Here is a 21,318-nt window from a genome sequence, read left to right as displayed (position 1 = left end):
CTCCTCTGCAGTAAAAGATACGTTTGCCAAGGCATATGAGCTGAGGAGGTGGCGGTGTTCCTATGCTTTGGCAAACACTTTGTATATAAAAAAAAAATAAAAAAATCCCAGCAATGATTTATTCATCCACATCGATTGATGTGAATGGAGAAATCTGGTTTGCCAGGGCATACGAGCTAAGTGGGTATGGATGTTGGGCGGAGCTCCTATGTCCTGGCAGACGCCTTTCCCCTCCTTTTTTTTTTTGGCAGAGATTTTTTCATCCACATTGATCGATGTGAATGAAGAAATCTGTGCCGTTCATTTTTTTCTTTCAGCCCAGAGGCTGAACGGAAAAAAAAAATCTCATTACCTGTATGCTCAATATAAGGAGAATAGCAGAAACTCCTAATGCTGGCCATACATGTAATGATTGCGGAGACCCTCAAATGCCAGGGCAGTACAAACACCCCACAACTGACCCCATTTTGGAAAGAAGACACCCAAGGTATTCACTGAGGGGCATATTGAGTCCATGAAAGATTTACATTTTTGTCCCAAGTTAGCAGAAAGTGAGACTTTGTGAGAAAAAAAATAAATAATCAATTTCCGCTAACTTAGGGCAAAAAAAAAAAATTCTATGAACTCGCCAGGCCCCTCATTGAATACCTTGGGGTGTCTTCTTTCCAAAATGGGGTCACATGTGGGGTATTTATACTGCCCTGGCTTTTTAGGGGCCCTAAACCGTGAGAAGAAGTCTGGGATCCAAATGTCAAAAAATGCCCTCCTAAAAGGAATTTGGGCACCTTTGCGCATCTAGGCTGCAAAAAAGTGTCACACATGTGGTATCGCCGTACTCAGGAGAAGTTGGGGAATGTGTTTTGGGGTGTCATTTTACATATACCCATGCTGGGTGAGAGAAATATCTTGGTCAAATGCCAACTTTGTATAAAAAAATGGGAAAAGTTGTCTTTGCCGAGATATTTCAGCCTAGGTGGGCAAAGGTGCCCACATTCCAAAGAGCACCTTTCGGATTTCACCGGTCATTTTTTACACATTTTGATTTCAAACTTCTTACCACACATTTGGGCCCCTAGAATGCCAGGGCAGTATAACTACCCCACAAGTGACCCCATTTTGGAAAGAAGACACCCCAAGGTATTCGCTGATGGGCATAGTGAGTTCATGGAAGTTTTTATTTTTTGTCACAAGTTAGTGGAATATGAGACTTTGTAAGAAAAAAAAAAAAAATAAATCATCATTTTCCGCTAACTTGTGACAAAAAATAAAAAATTCTAGGAACTCGCTATGCCCCTCACGGAATACCTTGGGGTGTCTTCTTTCCAAAATGGGGTCACTTGTGGGGTAGTTATACTGCCCTGGCATTCTAGGGGCCCAAATGTGTGGTAAGAAGTTTGAAATCAAAATGTGTAAAAAATGACCGGTGAAATCCGAAAGGTGCTCTTTGGAATGTGGGCCCCTTTGCCCACCTAGGCTGCAAAAAAGTGTCACACATGTGGTATCTCCGTACTCAGGAGAAGTTGGGCAATGTGTTTTGGGGTGTAATTTTACATATACCCATGCTGGGTGAGAGAAATATCTTGGCAAAAGACAACTTTTCCCATTTTTTTTATACAAAGTTGGCATTTGACCAAGATATTTATCTCACCCAGCATGGGTATATGTAAAATGACACCCCAAAACACATTCCCCAACTTCTCCTGAGTACGGCGATACCACATGTGTGGCACTTTTTTGCAGCCTAGGTGGGCAAAGGGGCCCACATTCCAAAGAGCACCTTTCGGATTTCACCGGCCATTTTTTACACATTTTGATTTCAAACTACTTACCACACATTTAGGCCCCTAGAATGCCAGGGCAGTATAACTACCCCACAAGTGACCCCATTTTGGAAAGAAGACACCCCAAGGTATTCGCTGATGGGCATAGTGAGTTCATAGAAGTTTTTATTTTTTGTCACAAGTTAGTGGAATATGAGACTTTGTAAGAAAAAAAAATTAAAAAAAATCATCATTTTCCACTAACTTGTGACAAAAAATAAAAAGTTCTATGAACTCACTATGCCCATCAGCGAATACCTTAGGGTGTCTACTTTCCGAAATGGGGTCATTTGTGGGGTGTTTGTACTGTCTGGGCATTGTAGAACCTCAGGAAACATGACAGGTGCTCAGAAAGTCAGAGATGCTTCAAAAAGCGGAAATTCACATTTTTGTACCATAGTTTGTAAACGCTATAACTTTTACCCAAACCATTTTTTTTTTACCCAAACATTTTTTTTTTATCAAAGACATGTAGAACAATAAATTTAGGGAAAAATGAATATATGGATGTCGTTTTTTTTGCAAAATTTTACAACTGAAAGTGAAAAATGTAATTTTTTTGCAAAAAAATCGTTAAATTTCGATTAATAACAAAAAAAGTAAAAATGTCAGCAGCAATGAAATACCACCAAATGAAAGCTCTATTAGTGAGAAGAAAAGGAGGTAAAATTCATTTGGGTGGTAAGTTGCATGACCGAGCAATAAACGGTCAAAGTAGTGTAGGTCAGAAGTGTAAAAAGTGGCCTGGTCATTAAGGGTGTTTAAGCTATAGGGGCTGAGGTGGTTAATACCAATGACCTATTCTCTGGATAGTCCAAACATAGTCGATGGCAGCATGTCCTTCAAGGATTTCTTTAATATTCAAATCGAGTCCATAAAAATGTACATAAAGTGACAAATATCGTGCAACATTTTCACTATAAGGGCTCTTTCACACGGGCAGATGCCGTGCGTGGAATCCGCTGCGTGAAAGAGTGCCAAGCCCCGCTCCGGACAGCAGAGACAAGGAGCAGTAACATGATTGATAATTCTCCGTGCCTCTCTGTGATCTTTTTACTACAAAATCACAGTGAGATAAAGTTGTCACCGTGATTTAGTAGTAAAAAGATCACAGAGAGGCACGGAGCATTATCAATCATGTTACTGCTCCGTGTCTCTGCTGTCCGTAACGGGGCCTGGCTCTCTTTCACGCAGCGGATTCAATGCACGGCATACGCTCGTGTGAAAGATCCCTAACACTCTTTTTCATGAAAAAAGAGCAACCATAGAGGATTGGGGGTTGCTGACTTGCTGGGCATTCCTGAGGAGGTCTGAAAGGTACACTGGTGCTGCTTTCACACTGTTTTTGTTACTATTCTCTGGATAGGTCATCTATATCTGATTGGTGGGTGTCTGACTCCCGCCACCCGCTGCTGATCATCTGTATGAAAAGATCACATTGCTCTGGTGAGCGCTGCGGCCCCTTCCTAAACCAGTGACATCACAGTCATCGGTCACATGGCCTAGGCGCAGCTCAGCTTCATTCTAGTGACTAAGCCTGAGCCACAATGCCAAGAACAGCCACTATCCAATGGACGGCGCTGCTTGGTAAGCTAGAGCACCACAGTGGATTCAAACAGCTGCTTAGCAGGAGTACCACTAGTCAGACCCCCACCGATCAAATACTGATGACCTACTCTGAGGACAGGTCGTCAGGATTAAATACTCCAACAAGCTCTTTAAATGGTACATACTGTATGTTTTAATACAACAATCATTTGGGGGGTATTATCTCTCCTTTGGGGAGAGAGCGCCTTAATCGGCGTGAGGAGACTTATAGGCCATACATGCTCCTCTGGAATTCTTGGAAGAAAGGGAGAAGCTCTGCCTCTAATGCCACCAGAGGTAAGGCAGCTATCCTATAAGTCAATGTTCGACCCTTTAACTAGGCCTTGATATTAAATAAGCCAGTATCTCATCTGCAGACAGCTGTTTTAGGGTGATTGCCAAAGAGAGTACTGGCATAACTGGGTAAGAGGCAGGATTTGCGGGTACTATCTTACTTATAGGATAGCTGCCTTACATCTGGTGGCATCAGAGGCCTAGCTTGTTAAGAGATCATTTGCATCCCTTTCTTCCCAGAATTACAGAGGAGCATGTATGACCTATAAGTCTCCTCATGCCGCCTAAGGTGCTCTCTCTCCAAGGAGAGATAGTACCCCCCAAATCCTGATTTAGGCCTCTCACCCAGTTAAGCCAGTACTCTCTGCTCTGCACGGATGAGGGATAATCACCTTGAAACAGCTGTCTGCAGATGAGGTGCTGGCTTATTTATTATCCTAGTCATGTCTCAAGGCCTAGTTAAAGGGTCGAACATTGACTTATAGGATAGCCGCCTTACATCTGGTGGCATTAGAGGCAAAGCTTGTTATGAGCTTATTTGCTTCCCTTCTATATAGCAATCACTCATGAATACCCTGTTTTCTTACTATATACTGGTGGCGTTATTTGGTCAGTTGTATTTCATACACATTTAAAAGGTGAGACGGGGCTATATCACACTTACCTATAAAAAACTTTACAAATATATGTCTCTGCGTATATGCTGTGTCATTTTAAATGATGGGGCATACTCTGATGTTCATCCTTTATTATGTAGATTTATGGCTCACTGCATTTATTTTCCAACATGAAATTCAGCATTTTTGTTTTATTAGTAAGGATGAGCTGCCTCAGGTAATGCAGAATGCATATTTTTGAATATTTTTGGAGGGGGGAATTTATCATTCCAATTGCACCAGAATTCTGGTGGGAAAAGAAGTTGCTAATTTTGGCTTCCAACATTTTCGCGCAAAAATTGGGATTTTGTAATTTTTGCCATTTTGGGAAAGTGGACATGGTTAGCTATGTTAATTACATCAGCTCACTGCTGAAGTAGCAGCTGCCTGGAAATCCTCACTTATTAAGGCTAAGGGCTCATTCTCATCTACGTTGAACTTTCTGTTCTTCTGATCCGTCAGAAGAACAGAAAAAGTGAAATAATTTAATAAAAATGAAAGCTTTATTCTGTCATGTATCCGTTATTTCTGTTGGAAAGAAAAGTGCTGCAGACATGACTTTTTCTGCTGCCAACAGATAACAGATGCAGAATGCATTCAAACAAATGGAGAAAAGCAGATATATTTTTTAAATTCCGTTTTTCTGATGGTTCAGAAGAATGGTAAGGTCAATGCAGATGTGAACAAGCCCTAAGTTGACATTGGCATTGGTTTTCCTTATTTCCATTTCAACAGAAAAATGAAAAAAATATATATATACAGTTGCAAGAAAAAGTATGTGAACCCTTTGGAATGAGATGGATTTCTGCACAAATTGGTCATAAAATGTGATCTGATCTTTATCAAAGGCACACCAATAGACAATCACAGTCTGCTTAAACTAATAACACACAAAGAATTAAATGTTACCATGTTTTTATTGAACACACCATGTAAACATTCACAGTGCGGGTGGAAAAAGTATGTGAACCCCTAGACTAATGACATCTCCAAGAGCTAATTGGAGTGAGGTGTCAGCTAACTGGAGTCCAATCAATGAGATGAGATTGGAGGTGTTGGTTGCAGCTGCCCTATAAAAAACACACACCAGTTCTGGGTTTGCTTTTCACAAGAAGTATTGCCTGATGTGAATGATGCCTCGCACAAAAGAGCTCTCAGAAGATCTATGATTAAGAATTGTTGACTTGCATAAATCTGGAAAGGGCTATAAAAGTATCTCCAAAAGTCTTGCTGTTCATCAGTCCACGGTAAGACAAATTGTCTATAAATGGAGAAAGTTCAGCACTGCTGCTACTCTCCCTAGGAGTGGCCGTCCTGTAAAGATGACTGCAAGAGCACAGCGCAGACTGCTCAATGAGGTGAAGAAGAATCCTAGAGTGTCAGCTAAAGACTTACAAAAGTTTCTGGCATATGCTAACATCCCTGTCAGCGAATCTACGATACATAAAACACTAAACAAGAATGGATTTCATGGGAGGATACCACAGAGGAAGCCACTGCTGTCCAAAAAAAACATTGCTGCACATTTACAGTTTGCACAAGAGCACCTGGATGTTCCACAGCAGAACTGGCAAAATATTCTGTGGACAGATGAAACCAAAGTTGAGTTGTTTGGAAGAAACACAAAACACTCTGTGTGGAGAAAAAGAGGCACAGCACACCAACATCAAAACCTCATCCCAACTGTGAAGTATGGTGGGGGCATCATGGTTTGGGGCTGCTTTGCTGCATCAGGGCCTGGACGGATTGCTATCATCGAAGGAAAAATGAATTCCCAAGTTTATCAAGACATTTTGCAGGAGAACTTAAGGCCATCTGTCCTCCAGCTGAAGCTCAACAGAAGATGGATGTTGCAACAGGACAACAACCCAAAGCATAGAAGTAAATCAACAACAGAATGGCTTAAACAGAAGAAAATACGCCTTCTGGAGTGGCCCAGTCAGAGTCCTGACCTCAACCCGATTGAGATGCTGTGGCATGACCTCGAATGCGATTCACACCAGACATCCCAAGAATATTGCTGAACTGAAACAGTTCTGTAAAGAGGAATGGTCAAGAATTACTCCTGACCGTTGTGCACGTCTGATCTGCAACTACAGGAAACGTTTGGTTGAAGTTATTGCTGCCAAAGGAGCTTCAACCAGTTATTAAATCCAAGGGTTCACATACTTTTTCCACCTGCTCTGTGAACGTTTACATGGTGTGTTCAATAAAAACATGGTAACATTTAATTCTTTGTGTGTTATTAGTTTAAACAGACTGTGATTGTCTATTGTTGTGACTTAGATGAAGATCAGATCACATTTTATGACCAATTTGTGCAGAAATCCATCTCATTCCAAAGGGTTCACATACTTTTTCTTGCAACTGTATATTTTATTTTGGGCATCAGTTTAGTAAAAAGTAGCAACTATCTATTAATGAGTTTGTGGCTAGTAACACAAAAAAGAAGCTACAGCTGAGTTATGATATTTTTTCTTAATAGGCAAATTAGGCCTTTGGTGCAATGAGGGTATTACCGTTGATCTTGTTGCACCTAAGCTCCACCCATTTCTGTGGCCAGCCCCTTCTTCGCTGCTTTACTACTGCCTGGCCCTGTCAATCAAGGAAGCCAGGGAGGGGCCAGTCACAGAAAGAAGCGGAGCTTAGGTGCAACACCCTCATTGCACCAAAGGTCTAATTTGTATGTTACGAAAAAGTATTATAACTCAGGAATTTATCCTCAGATCAACAAAAGAAAAACTGCATTATAATCAGGTGGACTACAGCTATGTTTCTATGCAAACAGTTTGATAGGGAGGTCGCTGGTGACAGATTCCCTTTAACATTGCTACTAAGGAAGAAGAGAAACACTTCTCTATTCATGGTCTCAATGAGCCCTCCCAAGCAGGCGTCCCCTCTATAGTAATTATATGATCAAAAAAGGCACAGAAACAGGGGCTGACCTAATATAATTTAATGTTAAGACACAGGTAAATGGAGTTTGGTGGTAAATTAAGTTTTTTACTGATGACGTATCTTCTGTATAGAACATCAGTATCTGATTGGTTGGGGTTTTACATCCAGGACCCCTGCCAATCAGGTGTTTGAGAAGGCACCGGCGCTAGCAGTAGTGCCAAGCTCAGCTCCATACATTGTATAGCGGTTGTGGTATCGCAGCTCAGCCCCATTCACTCAAATGGGGCTGAGCTGTACCTAGGCCAAGTGACCAATGGACATGATGTCACACGGCCAAGTAAAATCTGGAAACTACTGCGAGCGCCGCTGCCTTTAAAAAACAATTGATTGGCGGGGGTCCTGGGTGTTGGACACCAACTGATCAGATACTGATGACCTACTCAGAGAATAGTTCATCAGTAAAAAAAAAACACTTGGAACCATTCTAATCATAGAGGTATATATGATCATATTACTATACACTTCCCTAAAGGGGTATTTCAGTCATGTCAAGTATCCCTTGTCCACTAGATACTGAATAACCAACAGATCTGTGGGGGTCTTACCCCTGAGACCAATCACAAGAACGGGGGCCCTATTGATAGCAGATAACTTAAAATTACCGGAATACCTCTCTAATATATATATATATATAAATCAATCAACTGTTGCTCACCTACACACGTTCTTTTAACAGCCAGTGAATAGCATCCATCCAAAAATAGGACATGTCCTATTTTTGGACAGACGGGCCCCACTGACATCAATTGGAATGTTTTTAATGGCCACTTAGATAGGAGTGCACTCGTCTAACGGCCATTAAAAATGGGGACACTTTAACAATATAGCCATTTAGGGGTTAAAAAACCCTCACTTCATCCACTTGGTCTCGCTGCAGCAGTCTTTTCTCTCTTCATTAAACAGGACCTGCGATATGCACGCTGACGTGACCATGTGGGACCGCAGGTCGCAGGTCCTTCTGCAGGTCCTGTTCAATGAAGAGAGAAGAGACTGCTGTAGCGCGAGCAAGTGAATGAGGTGAGTTTTTTTTTGTCAAATCAACTTCAAAAATAGCTGGGGGCCACTATAAGGGCATTATTTACACAATGGGGGAAATTATTTAAGCTGGGGGCCTACATTGGGGGCATTATTAACCACCTCAGCCCCCAGTGCTTAAACACCCTGAAAGACCAGGCCACTTTTTACACTTCTGACCTACACTACTTTCACCGTTTATTGCTCGGTCATGCAACTTACCACCCAAATGAATTTTACCTCCTTTTCTTCTCACTAATAGAGCTTTCATTTGGTGGTATTTCATTGCTGCTGACATTTTTACTTTTTTTGTTATTAATCGAAATTTAACGATTTTTTTGCAAAAAAAAGACATTTTTCACTTTCAGTTGTAAAATTTTGCAAAAAAAACGAGATCCATATAGAAATTTTGCTCTAAATTTATAGTTCTACATGTCTTTGATAAAAAAAAAATGTTTGGGTAAAAAAAAAATGGTTTGGGTAAAAGTTATAGCGTTTACAAACTATGGTACAAAAATGTGAATTTCCGCTTTTTGAAGCAGCTCTGACTTTCTGAGCACCTGTCATGTTTCCTGAGGTTCTACAATGGCCAGACAGTACAAACACCCCACAAATGACCCCATTTCGGAAAGTACACACCCTAAGGTATTCGCTGATGGGCATAGTGAGTTCATAGAACTTTTTATTTTTTGTCACAAGTTAGCGGAAAATGATGATTTTTTTTTTTTTTTTTCTTACAAAGTCTCATATTCCACTAACTTGTGACAAAAAATAAAAACTTCTATGAACTCACTATGCCCATCACGAAATACCTTGGGGTCTCTTCTTTCCAAAATGGGGTCACTTGTGGGGTAGTTATACTGCCCTGGCATTCTAGGGGCCCAAATGTGTGGTAAGGAGTTTGAAATCAAATTCTGTAAAAAATGACGAGTGAAATCCGAAAGGTGCTCTTTGGAATATGGGCCCCTTTGCCCACCTAGGCTGCAAAAAAGTGTCACACATCTGGTATCTCTGTATTCAGGAGAAGTTGAGGAATGTGTTTTGGGGTGTCTTTTTACATATACCCATGCTGGGTGAGATAAATATCTTGGTCAAATGCCAACTTTGTATAAAAAAATGGGAAAAGTTGTCTTTTGCCAAGATATTTCTCTCACCCAGCATGGGTATATGTAAAAAGACACCCCAAAACACATTCCCCAACTTCTACTGAATACGGAGATACCAGATGTGTGACACTTTTTTGCAGCCTAGGTGGGCAAAGGGGCCCATATTCCAAAGAGTACCTTTCGGATTTCACTCGTCATTTTTTACAGAATTTGATTTCAAACTCCTTACCACACATTTGGGCCCCTAGAATGCCAGGGCAGTATAACTACCCCACAAGTGACCCCATTTTGGAAAGAAGACACCCCAAGGTATTTCGTGAGGGGCATGGCAAGTTCCTAGAATTTTTTATTTTTTGTCACAAGTTAGTGGAAAATGATGATTTTTTTTTTTTTTTTTTTTTTCATACAAAGTCTCATATTCCACTAACTTGTGACAAAAAATAAAAACTTCCATGAACTCACTATGCCCATCAGCGAATACCTTGGGGTCTCTTCTTTCCAAAATGGGGTCACTTGTGGGGTAGTTATACTGCCCTGGCATTCTAGGGGCCCAAATGTGTGGTAAGGAGTTTGAAATCAAATTCTGTAAAAAATGACGAGTGAAATCCGAAAGGTGCTCTTTGGAATGTGGGCCCCTTTGCCCACCTAGGCTGCAAAAAAGTGTCACACATCTGGTATCTCCGTATTCAGTAGAAGTTGGGGAATGTGTTTTGGGGTGTCTTTTTACATATACCCATGCTGGGTGAGAGAAATATCTTGGTCAAATGCCAACTTTGTATAAAAAAATGGGAAAAGTTGTCTTTTGCCAAGATATTTCTCTCACCCAGCAGGGGTATATGTAAAATTACACCCCAAAACACATTCCCCACCTTCTCCTGAGTACGGAGATACCAGATGTGTGACACTTTTTTGCAGCCTAGGTGGGCAAAGGGGCCCATATTCCAAAGAGCACCTTTCGGATTTCACAGGTCATTTATTACAGAATTTGATTTCAAACTCCTTACCACACATTTGGGCCACTAGAATGCCAGGGCAGTATAACTACCCCACAAGTGACCCCATTTTGGAAAGAAGACACCCCAAGGTATTCGCTGATGGGCATAGTGAGTTCATGGAAGTTTTTATTTTTTGTCACAAGTTAGTGGAATATGAGACTTTGTATAAAAAAAAATAAAAAAAATAAAAAAATAAGCATTTTCCACTAACTTGTGACAAAAAATAAAAAATTCTAGGAACTCGCCATGCCCCTCACGGAATACCTTGGGGTGTCTTCTTTCCAAAATGGGGTCACTTGTGGGGTAGTTATACTGCCCTGGCATTTTCCAGGGGCCCTAATGTGTGGTAAGTAGGTAAATGACCTGTGAAATCCTAAAGGTGCTCTTTGGAATATGGGCCCCTTTGCCCACCTAGGCTGCAAAAAAGTGTCACACATGTGGTATCGCCGTATTCAGGAGAAGTTGGGGAATGTGTTTTGGGGTGTCATTTTACATATACCCTTGCTGGGTGAGAGAAATATCTTGGCAAAAGACAACTTTTCCCATTTTTTTATACAAAGTTGGCATTTGACCAAGATATTTCTCTCACCCAGCATGGGTATATGTAAAATGACACCCCAAAACACATTCCCCAACTTCTCCTGAGTACGGCGATACCAGATGTGTGACACTTTTTTGCAGCCTAGATGCGCAAAGGTGCCCAAATTCCTTTTAGGAGGGCATTTTTAGACATTTGGATACCAGACTTCTTCTCACGCTTTGGGGCCCCTAGAATGCCAGGGCAGTATAAATACCCCACATGTGACCCCATTTTGGAAAGAAGACACCCCAAGGTATTCAATGAGGGGCATGGCGAGTTCATAGAAAAAAAAAATTTTTGGCACAAGTTAGCGGAAATTGATATTTTTAATTTTTTTCTCACAAAGTCTCCCGTTCCGCTAACTTGGGACAAAAATTTCAATCTTTCATGGACTCAATATGCCCCTCACGGAATACCTGGGGGTGTCTTCTTTCCGAAATGGGGTCACATGTGGGGTATTTATACTGCCCTGGCATTCTAGGGGCCCTAAAGCGTGAGAAGAAGTCTGGAATATAAATGTCTAAAAAATTTTACGCATTTGGATTCCGTGAGGGGTATGGTGAGTTCATGTGAGATTTTATTTTTTGACACAAGTTAGTGGAATATGAGACTTTGTAAGAAAAAAAAAAAAAAAATCCGCTAACTTGGGCCAAAAAAATGTCTGAATGGAGCCTGACAGGGGGGGTGATCAATGACAGGGGGGGGTGATCAATGACAGGGGGAGTGATCAATGACAGGGGGGGTGATCAATGACAGGGGGGGTGATCAATGACAGGGGGAGTGATCAATGACAGGGGGAGTGATCAATGACAGGGGGGGTGATCAATGACAGGGGGGTGATCAATGACAGGGGGGTGATCAGAGAGTCTATATGGGGTGATAACCACAGTCATTGATCACGCCCGTGTAAGGCTTCATTCAGACGTCCGTATGCGTTTTGCGGATCCGATCCATCTATCAGTGCATCCGTAAAAATCATGCGGACATCTGAATGGAGCTTTACAGGGGGTTGATCAATGACAGGGGGGTGATCAGGGAGTCTATATGGGGTGATCACCACAGTCATTGATCATGCCCCTGTAAGGCTTCATTCAGACGTCCGGATGCGTTTTGCGGATCCGATCCATCTATCAGTGCATCCGTAAAAATCATGCGGACATCTGAATGGAGCTTTACAGGGGGTTGATCAATGACAGGGGGGTGATCAGGGAGTCTATATGGGGTGATCACCACAGTCATTGATCATGCCCCTGTAAGGCTTCATTCAGACGTCCGGATGCGTTTTGCGGATCCGATCCATCTATCAGTGGATCCGTAAAAATCATGCGGACGTCTGAATGGAGCTTTACAGGGGGGTAATCAATGACAGGGGGGTAATCAATGACAGGGGGGTGATCAGGGAGTCTATATGGGGTGATCACCACAGTCATTGATCACGCCCCTGTAAGGCTTCATTCAGACGTCCGGATGCGTTTTGCGGATCCGATCCATCTATCAGTGCATCCGTAAAAATCATGCGGACATCTGAATGGAGCTTTACAGGGGGTTGATCAATGACAGGGGTGTAATCAATGACAGGGGGGTGATCAGGGAGTCTATATGGGGTGATAACCACAGTCATTGATCACGCCCCTGTAAGGCTTCATTCAGACGTCCGGATGCGTTTTGCGGATCCGATCCATCTATCAGTGCATCCGTAAAAATCATGCGGACATCTGAATGGAGCTTTACAGGGGGTTGATCAATGACAGGGGTGTAATCAATGACAGGGGGGTGATCAGGGAGTCTATATGGGGTGATAACCACAGTCATTGATCACGCCCCTGTAAGGCTTCATTCAGACGTCCGTATGCGTTTTGCGGATCCGATCCATCTATCAGTGCATCCGTAAAAATCATGCGGACATCTGAATGGAGCTTTACAAGGGGGTGATCAGGGAGTCTATATGGGGTGATCACCACAGTCATTGATCATGCCCCTGTAAGGCTTCATTCAGACGTCCGGATGCGTTTTGCGGATCGGATCCATCTATCAGTGCATCCGTAAAAATCATGCGGACATCTGAATGGAGCTTTACAGGGGGGTGATCAGGGAGTCTATATGGGGTGATCACCACAGTCATTGATCATGCCCCTGTAAGGCTTCATTCAGACGTCCGGATGCGTTTTGCGGATCGGATCCATCTATCAGTGCATCCGTAAAAATCATGCGGACATCTGAATGGAGCTTTACAGGGGGGTGATCAGGGAGTCTATATGGGGTGATCACCACAGTCATTGATCATGCCCCTGTAAGGCTTCATTCAGACGTCCGGATGCGTTTTGCGGATCCGATCCATCTATCAGTGCATCCGTAAAAATCATGCGGACGTCTGAATGGAGCTTTACAGGGGGGTAATCAATGACAGGGGTGTAATCAATGACGGGGGTGATCAGGGAGTCTATATGGGGTGATAACCACAGTCATTGATCACGCCCCTGTAAGGCTTTATTCAGACGTCCGGATGCGTTTTGCGGATCCGATCCATCTATCAGTGGATCCGTAAAAATCATGCGGACGTCTGAATGGAGCTTTACAGGGGGTTGATCAATGACAGGGGGGTAATCAATGACAGGGGGGTGATCAGGGAGTCTATATGGGGTGATCAGGGGTGATCAGGGGCTAATAAGGGGTTAATAAGTGACGGGGGGGGGGTGTAGTGTAGTGTAGTGGTGCTTGGTGGGACTTTACTGAGCTACCTGTGTCCTCTGGTGGTCGATCCAAACAAAGGGGACCACCAGAGGACCAGGTAGCAGGTATATTAGACGCTGTTATCAAAACAGCGTCTAATATACCTGTTAGGGGTTAAAAAAAACACATCTCCAGCCTGCCAGCGAACGATCGCCGCTGGCAGGCTGGAGATCAACTCTCTTACCTTCCGTTCCTGTGAGCGCGCGCGCCTGTGTGCGCGCGTTCACAGGAAGTCTCGGCTCGCGCGAGATGACGCATATATGCGTGACTCTGCGCAGGGCTGCCACCTCCGGAACGCGATCCTGCGTTAGGCGGTCCGGAGGTGGTTAAAGAGGACTTTTAACCACTCCTGACATGCCTGTTTTAATAGCTTCATGCATTCCCCACGTACTAACAATTCTGCAGCATCTATTCTTACAGTCAGGTCCATAAATATTGGGACATCAACACAATTATAACATTTTTGGCTCTATACAGCACCACAATGGATTTGAAATGAAACGAACAAGATGTGCTTTACCTGCAGACTGTCAGCTTTAATTTGAGGGTATTTACATACAAATCAGGTGAACGGTGTAGGAATTACAAAAGTTTGTCTATGTGCCTTCCACTTGTTAAGGGACCAAAAGTAATGGGACAGAATAATAATCAGAAATCAAACTTTCACTTTTTAATACTTGCCAGTCAATTACAGCCTGAAGTCTGGAACGCATAGACATCACCAGACGCTGGGTTTCATCCCTGGTGATGCTCTGCCAGACCTCTACTGCAACTGTCTTCAGTTCCTGCTTGTTCTTGGGGCATTTTCCCTTCAGTTTTGTCTTCAGCAAGGGAAATGCATGCTCAATCGGATTCAGGTCAGGTGATTGACTTGGCCATTGCATAGCATTCCACTTCTTTCCCTTAAAAAACTCTTTGGTTGCTTTTGCAGTATGCTTTGGGTCATTGTCCATCTGCACTGTGAAGCGCCGTCCAATGAGTTCTGAAGCATTTGGCTGAATATGAGCAGATAATATTGCCCGAAACACTTCAGAATTCATCCTGCTGCTTTTGTCAGCAGTCACATCATCAATAAATACAGCCATACATGCCCACGCCATGACACTACCACCACTATGCTTCACTGATGAAGTGGTATGCTTAGGATCATGAGCAGTTCCTTTCCTTCTCCATACTCTTCTCTTCCCATCACTCTGGTACAAGTTGATCTTGGTCTCATCTGTCCATAGGATGTTGTTCCAGAACTGTGAAGGCTTTTTTAGATGTCATTTGGCAAACTCTAATCTGGCCTTTCTGTTTTTGAGGCTCACCAATGGTTTACATCTTGTGGTGAACCCTCTGTACTCACTCTGGTGAAGTCTTCTCTTGATTGTTGACTTTGACACACATACACCTACCTCCTGGAGAGTGTTCTTGATCTGGCCAACTGTTGTGAAGGGTGTTTTCTTCACCAGGGAAATAATTCTTCGGTCATCCACCACAGTTGTTTTCTGTGGTCTTCTGGGTCTTTTGGTGTTGCTGAGCTCACCGGTGCGTTCCTTCTTTTTAAGAATGTTCCAAACAGTTGTTTTGGCAATCATTATTGTTTTTGGTATCTCTCTGATGTTTTTTTTTTTTTTCAGCCTAATGATGGCTTCCTTCTCTGATAGTGACAGCTCTTGGGATCTCATCTTGAGAGTTGACAGCAACAGATTCCAAATGCAAATAGCACACTTGAAATGAACTCTGGACCTTTTATCTGCTCATTGTAATTGGGATAATGATGGAATAACACACACCTGGCCATGGAACAGCTGAGAAGCCAATTCTCCTATTACTTTTGGTCCCTTAACAAGTGGAAAGCACATATGCAAACTGTTGTAATTCCTACACTGTTCACCTGATTTGGATGTAAATACCCTCAAATTAAAGCTGACAGTCTGCAGTTAAAGCACATCTTGTTTGTTTCATTTCAAATCCATTGTGGTGGTGTATAGAGCCAAAAATGTTAGAATTGTGTTGATGTCCCAATATTTATGGACCTTACTGTATGTCTCTATGTTGTACCATGCCTTTATTATTTGTACTAGAAGTTATGAATTAATTGCTATTAGCCTTCAGTAGGGGTACAGAGGGGAGGTAACCAGTTGGGGGGGTGTACCTGCACAGACTACTCTATCCAATCATTGTTGCCATTGTCAGACTGTGCAGGTACACCCCCTAACTGGTTACCTCCCCTCTGTACCCTTACTGAAGGCTAATAGCAATTTATTCATAACGTCTAATAGAAATAATAAAGGAATAGCACAACATAGAGACATAAGAATAGATGCTCCAGAATTGTTATTACATGGGGAATGCATGAAGCTATTAAAACAGGCATGTCAGGAGTGGTGACAGGTCCTCTTTAAAGCTGGGGGCAGTATATAAAAATTTGCAACACCATGGGGGGAATTATTAAAGCTGGGGGCACTATTGGGGACAAAATGGGCGCCATGGAGGTAATGAAAAACGGACATTAAAAACGGACACACGGCCAGAAAATGGACTCACACACTGATGCAAAAACTGACAGCCATGAAAAACTGACAGTATGGCTCCATTCACACGTCCGCAAAATGTGTCCGCATCCTTTCCGCAATTTTGCGGAAAGGGTGCAGACCCATTCATTCTCTATGGGGACGGAATGTGCTGTCCGCATCCACATTTGCGGATCCGCACTTTCGCATCCGTGCTTCCGTTTCCGCAAAAAAATAGAACATGTCCTATTCTTGTCCGCAATTGCGGACAAGAACAGGCATATTCTATTATGTCGGCAATGTGTCTCCGCAAAACACATTGCGGACGTGTGAATGGAGCCTATATCAGTTTTTAACAGACTTTTTTTTTCACTGTCATGTGCATGTAGCTTTTGGCCAATTACTGTAATTGTTTTTCTTCTAAATCAAACCTTCACGTTGATATTTAGAAGATCTCAGTCCAGGGAGGATAATCCACGGATTAAGATATCATATGGACTGTCCAGAGCAGTTCCACGGATATTCGCATATAAATAGTCCTCATTTATGCTGAGCTGATGGGAATGTGGTCTGTAGAGCACTGCAAGGAATGAGTCACTCATGTTCCTCGGTAACTTTGTGCAACGCCTCGCTGTTGCTCTGACACTATACTAAGGATATTACATGAAGTCTGGGGATTTCCATACCCTTATAATCTCTGTATTTCTGTCTAATTACATGCCAGGACATTTATTCTTATTCATTTTAAAATATCTTTTTCAATAAAAAGGCTCACATATTGCCTCACTGCCTGCACCCAACGGAGGCATTTTGTGGGCTAAAGACATCCTATTTAGGAGTTGTGCCATGAAAAATATTCTACATTTTTCAAATCAGCACCTGGATCGGAATACTTTTGTAATTGCATGTAATTAAAAATTTGGTATAGTCACTGAGCTATTCAATAAATTATATCTGTATAGCACCACTTGCTGGTTGGTATTTTCTTTATTTCTCTGTCCACCTCACTGAGGTGGTCGCACAGTTTAAAAATTCATCTGTCACCAGCCATTTCTTCTGTTAGAAGCTATGACAGTTACAGGGAAAGGGCTACAGCACAAAGGACACACCTCCTGAGAAAGGACTTGTCCCCTAAGAAAGGACACTCCCAATGAGCTTCCAGCCTGAAGAGAATCTAGCAGAACAATTAGAGCTATACATGGGGAGATCTCTGGATGCATGTAAGGTCCAGGTCTGGCTCTAGCTTTGTTAGAAAGAGATTGTCATGTACTACTGTATATGATATTCATTTTTTACATCAATCATGGCATAACCCCTTTAAAGGGGTTCCCCCATGACTAATGTAAAACATGAACATCAGACATAATATAGTACATGACAATCTCCTTCTAACAAAGCTAGAACCAGCCCTGTACCTCACATGGATGCAGAGATCTCCACATTCATTACTCTGCTAGATTTGTATCAAGCTGGAAGACAAGGGGAGTGTCTTTTCTGCTGCAGCTCAGGGGGCGTGTCCTTTCTTCAGCAGCTCTTTCCCAGCTTTTTCATGGCTCAGGACGCTGAATTAAGACTGTGGATGGCGCTATACAGATACACTTTATTGAATAACTCAGTGGCTATGCTACATTTTTTACGTACATGCAATTAGAAAAGTATTCAGATGCATGCGCTGGTTTGAAAACTGTAGAATTTTTGGTGGGACAACCCCTGTAAGAGGGTATTCCCATCTCATAATGTGATGGCATAATGCTAGGATATGCCATCAGTTTATGATCAGTGGTGGTCCAACTTCTGGGGTTCTACCAATGCCCCACAGTTTTCTTCCTACTAACGTCCTGGTCACCTGACTTTGCAGGGACATGAAGTGCGTCCTTATGGAATGGATCCACTGTACAGGGAAAGACAATGAAGGGGCAACAGTGCTGAATCAACACTACGACCCCTTCATTATCAGTTGGGGACAAAGAAGTCAGATTATAATCATGATGTGGTGGCATATCATCTTTCAAGTGCAACTTTTTAAGTGCACGTATTGAATTATACCAGAATGTAATATTATGTATATGGAATCCACTTTGCCATCACTGTCTACTGACCATCACCCAATTCTCTCCTCTCCAGGTATTTCTGCATTGAACCTAACTGCTGCACCCAACTTTTCCAGAGTCTGATATTGTTCACACCCCTCATCTTTCCTTCTCATCCCCTGGTATGTCTGCATTGAACTATTAATGTCTCTTTTCCTGCTGGATTTATTGAGTATTTGTTTACATTGACTATTTTACCCCTGTACCTCCCTTGATTTGGCCAAATGTAGCCCCCTTCCCTCTCTTTCACACTTGATTGAACACTGAGTGGTATGAATCTAAGTCCTTAGGTCTTTCAGACCTTGCTCTTTTCAATGCAACATCTTTCAAGTGCAACTTTTTAAGTAGAATGTCACCAGAAGGGGGCCAAAGGTAGTTACAGTAATAGTAAATGAAAACAATGTTTCAATCTCTCTCTCACTCTACCCACTTTTCCACAACCTCCTGAAATTCCCTCCTATCTATCACGATCTAGCTGCCTACTCTCCCCGGTCACCCTTGGATTCTGCCCTCTCCTTCCGACCGCACATCCAAGCCCTTTCCACCATCTGCCACCTCCAACTCAAAAACATCTCCCGCATCCGCAGTTTCCTCAACTTTGAGTCTGCGAAAATGCTTCTACATGCCCTCATCATCTCCCGCCTAGACTACTGCAACATTCTCCTCTGTGGCTTTCCATCTAGCACTCTCGCACCCCTCCAATCTATCCTCAACTCTGCTGCCCGACTAATCCACCTCTCACCCTGTTACTCTTCTGCCTCTCCCCACTGCCAATCCCTTCACTGGCTCCCCATTGCCCAGCGAATTCAGTTCAAAAGACTAACAAATACATACTAGGCCGTCCACAACCTGTCCTCTCCCTACATCTCTGAGCTACTTTCCCGATACATCCCCACACGCAATCTCCGATCTGCACAAGACCTCCTTCTCTCCTCTTATCACCTCTTCCCACAATCGCCTCCAAGATTTCTCCCGTGGGTCCCCCACACTCTGGAACTTGCTACCCCAACATATCAGACTCTCACCTACAGTAGAATCCTTCAAAATAAACCTGAAAGCCCACCTCTTCAGACAAGCCTACAACCAGTGACCCTGCTGCCTGTATACCGCCATGACCAGCTTCACCCGCACCTACTGTTTCCTTTTCCCATACCTTGTAGATTGTAAGCCCTCACAGGCCCTCTCTCCTTCTGTACCAGTTTGTAACTCTTCTTGTTCATGCTTAGTGCAGTTGTCTGTATTATGTATCTATACCACTTTTCAGATGTACAGCGCTATGGAATGAATGGCGCTTTAATAATAAATACTAATAATAATAATATCATAGCAAAATGGCATCACTTTATGAGATGGGAATACCCATTTCATTTGGTTGCATATGATTTGAAAAACATGGCTACTTTCTTACGGAAACAACGCCATCCTTGTCCATGTGCTGTGTCTGGTATTGCAGTTGAAAGTTTGTAAGGTATCCTGTAACTTAACAGGTTCATATATGTGCACACTGCAGCTGAGACTTTCATCATCGATACAATTTCTGAAGATTTCAAGATGTTTAATTCCGATGAAGGCTTCAATGTATGCTACTGTATAGGCATACAATGACATACATCTCCTACAGGGTCCTATTGGACGCTTTTTTGGCTGCATTCAGGTGAATGGAGCCTTATGAACAAATTTAATGTATATTCTGGGAGCTTTTGTGAACTTCTACATTAAAGGGGTTGTCTCAATTCAGCAAAATACATTTATCATGTAGACAAAGTGAATTCAAGGCACTCACTAATGTATTGTGATTGTCCATATTGCCGCCTTTGCTAGCTTGATTCATTTTTGCATTGCATTATACACTTGTTGTTTATAGGGGTTATGGTCACCCTGCAATCCAGCAGCAGTGGCCGTGCATGCACACAATAATTTCCTGTATAATTTTCCTATATTGTGCAATCACGGCCACTGCTGATGGATTAAGGCAATATGGACAATCACAATACATTAGTAAGTGCCTTATATTAACTTTCTCTACATGATAAATGGTATTTTTTGAAGTGAGACAACCCCTTTAAACATAGGGCTTTGAAGTAATGTGCACTGAGCCTGACTTCAATTACAAAAACATTTTTATATTAATACTAAAAATACTCCTTTATGCATCTTCAGTTGCTTCTATTAATGATTATAGTGGTGACTACGCTGTCAATCCATTGTGATAGACACAATTGGAAAAAGTGGCAGTGTTGTCCATAGCAACAAAACAGATTACTATGGGTGATTGCTATGTGTTTTGAGGCATGAGGAACAATATCCATGGTCATCAGTAGTTGTATGGAATATTTCCAATCCAATCTCCCTGGTGACTCTTGAGCTCAGGTGCTGCTGGGTTACCATGTAGTTATGGCCAGCACAGGCTTCAGCCTCCACCTGGTAAAGGAAAGCAGAGGATCTCCAGAACTTTTTAAAGTAAAGCTTTGAGGACCAAGTAGAGCTCCCTAAGGGTCCATTCACACATCCGTGTGTGTTTTGCGGATCCACAGATCCGGGAATCCGCAAAACACGGACAGCGGCAATGTGTGTTCCACATTTTGTGGACCGCACATTGTCAGAACTAATAGAATATGCCTATTCTTGTCCGCTATTGCGGACAAGAATAGGACATGTTCTATTTTTTTCAGGATCGGAATTGCGGACCCGGAAGTGCGGGCCGCAATTCTGGATCGGGCCGCACGTCGTGCGGCTCCATAGAAATGAATGGGTCCGCAATTCCAATCCGCAAAATGCGGAATGGAATTGCGGATGTGTGAATGGAGCCTAAATTCGGTCAAAGATGCATATTTTATTTTGCAATGATTATGCTTCATTCACATACGAACTTAACCCTTTCAAAACTGTGTCAAAACAAGAAGACTTTACAGTCACCTACAGGCAAAATTTTCAATGTGTTTTAGAATGTAAACAGTTTTAAAGAGGATCTGTCACCATTCCAGATATGT

The 21,318-nt window shown here is 42.5% G+C and overlaps 1 protein-coding gene across 5 annotated transcripts in view; it reads right to left on the bottom strand.

The window, feature by feature from the left end:
- Positions 1 to 21,318, bottom strand: part of CACNB1 (calcium voltage-gated channel auxiliary subunit beta 1) — a 127,667-nt gene that overhangs the window by 19,147 nt on the left and 87,202 nt on the right. The window lies entirely within an intron of this gene.

This window comes from Bufo bufo, chromosome 6, assembly GCF_905171765.1.
Source record: "Bufo bufo chromosome 6, aBufBuf1.1, whole genome shotgun sequence".
Classification (NCBI taxonomy): Eukaryota; Metazoa; Chordata; class Amphibia; order Anura; family Bufonidae; genus Bufo; species Bufo bufo.
This window is presented reverse-complemented; position numbering and strand designations above follow the sequence as displayed.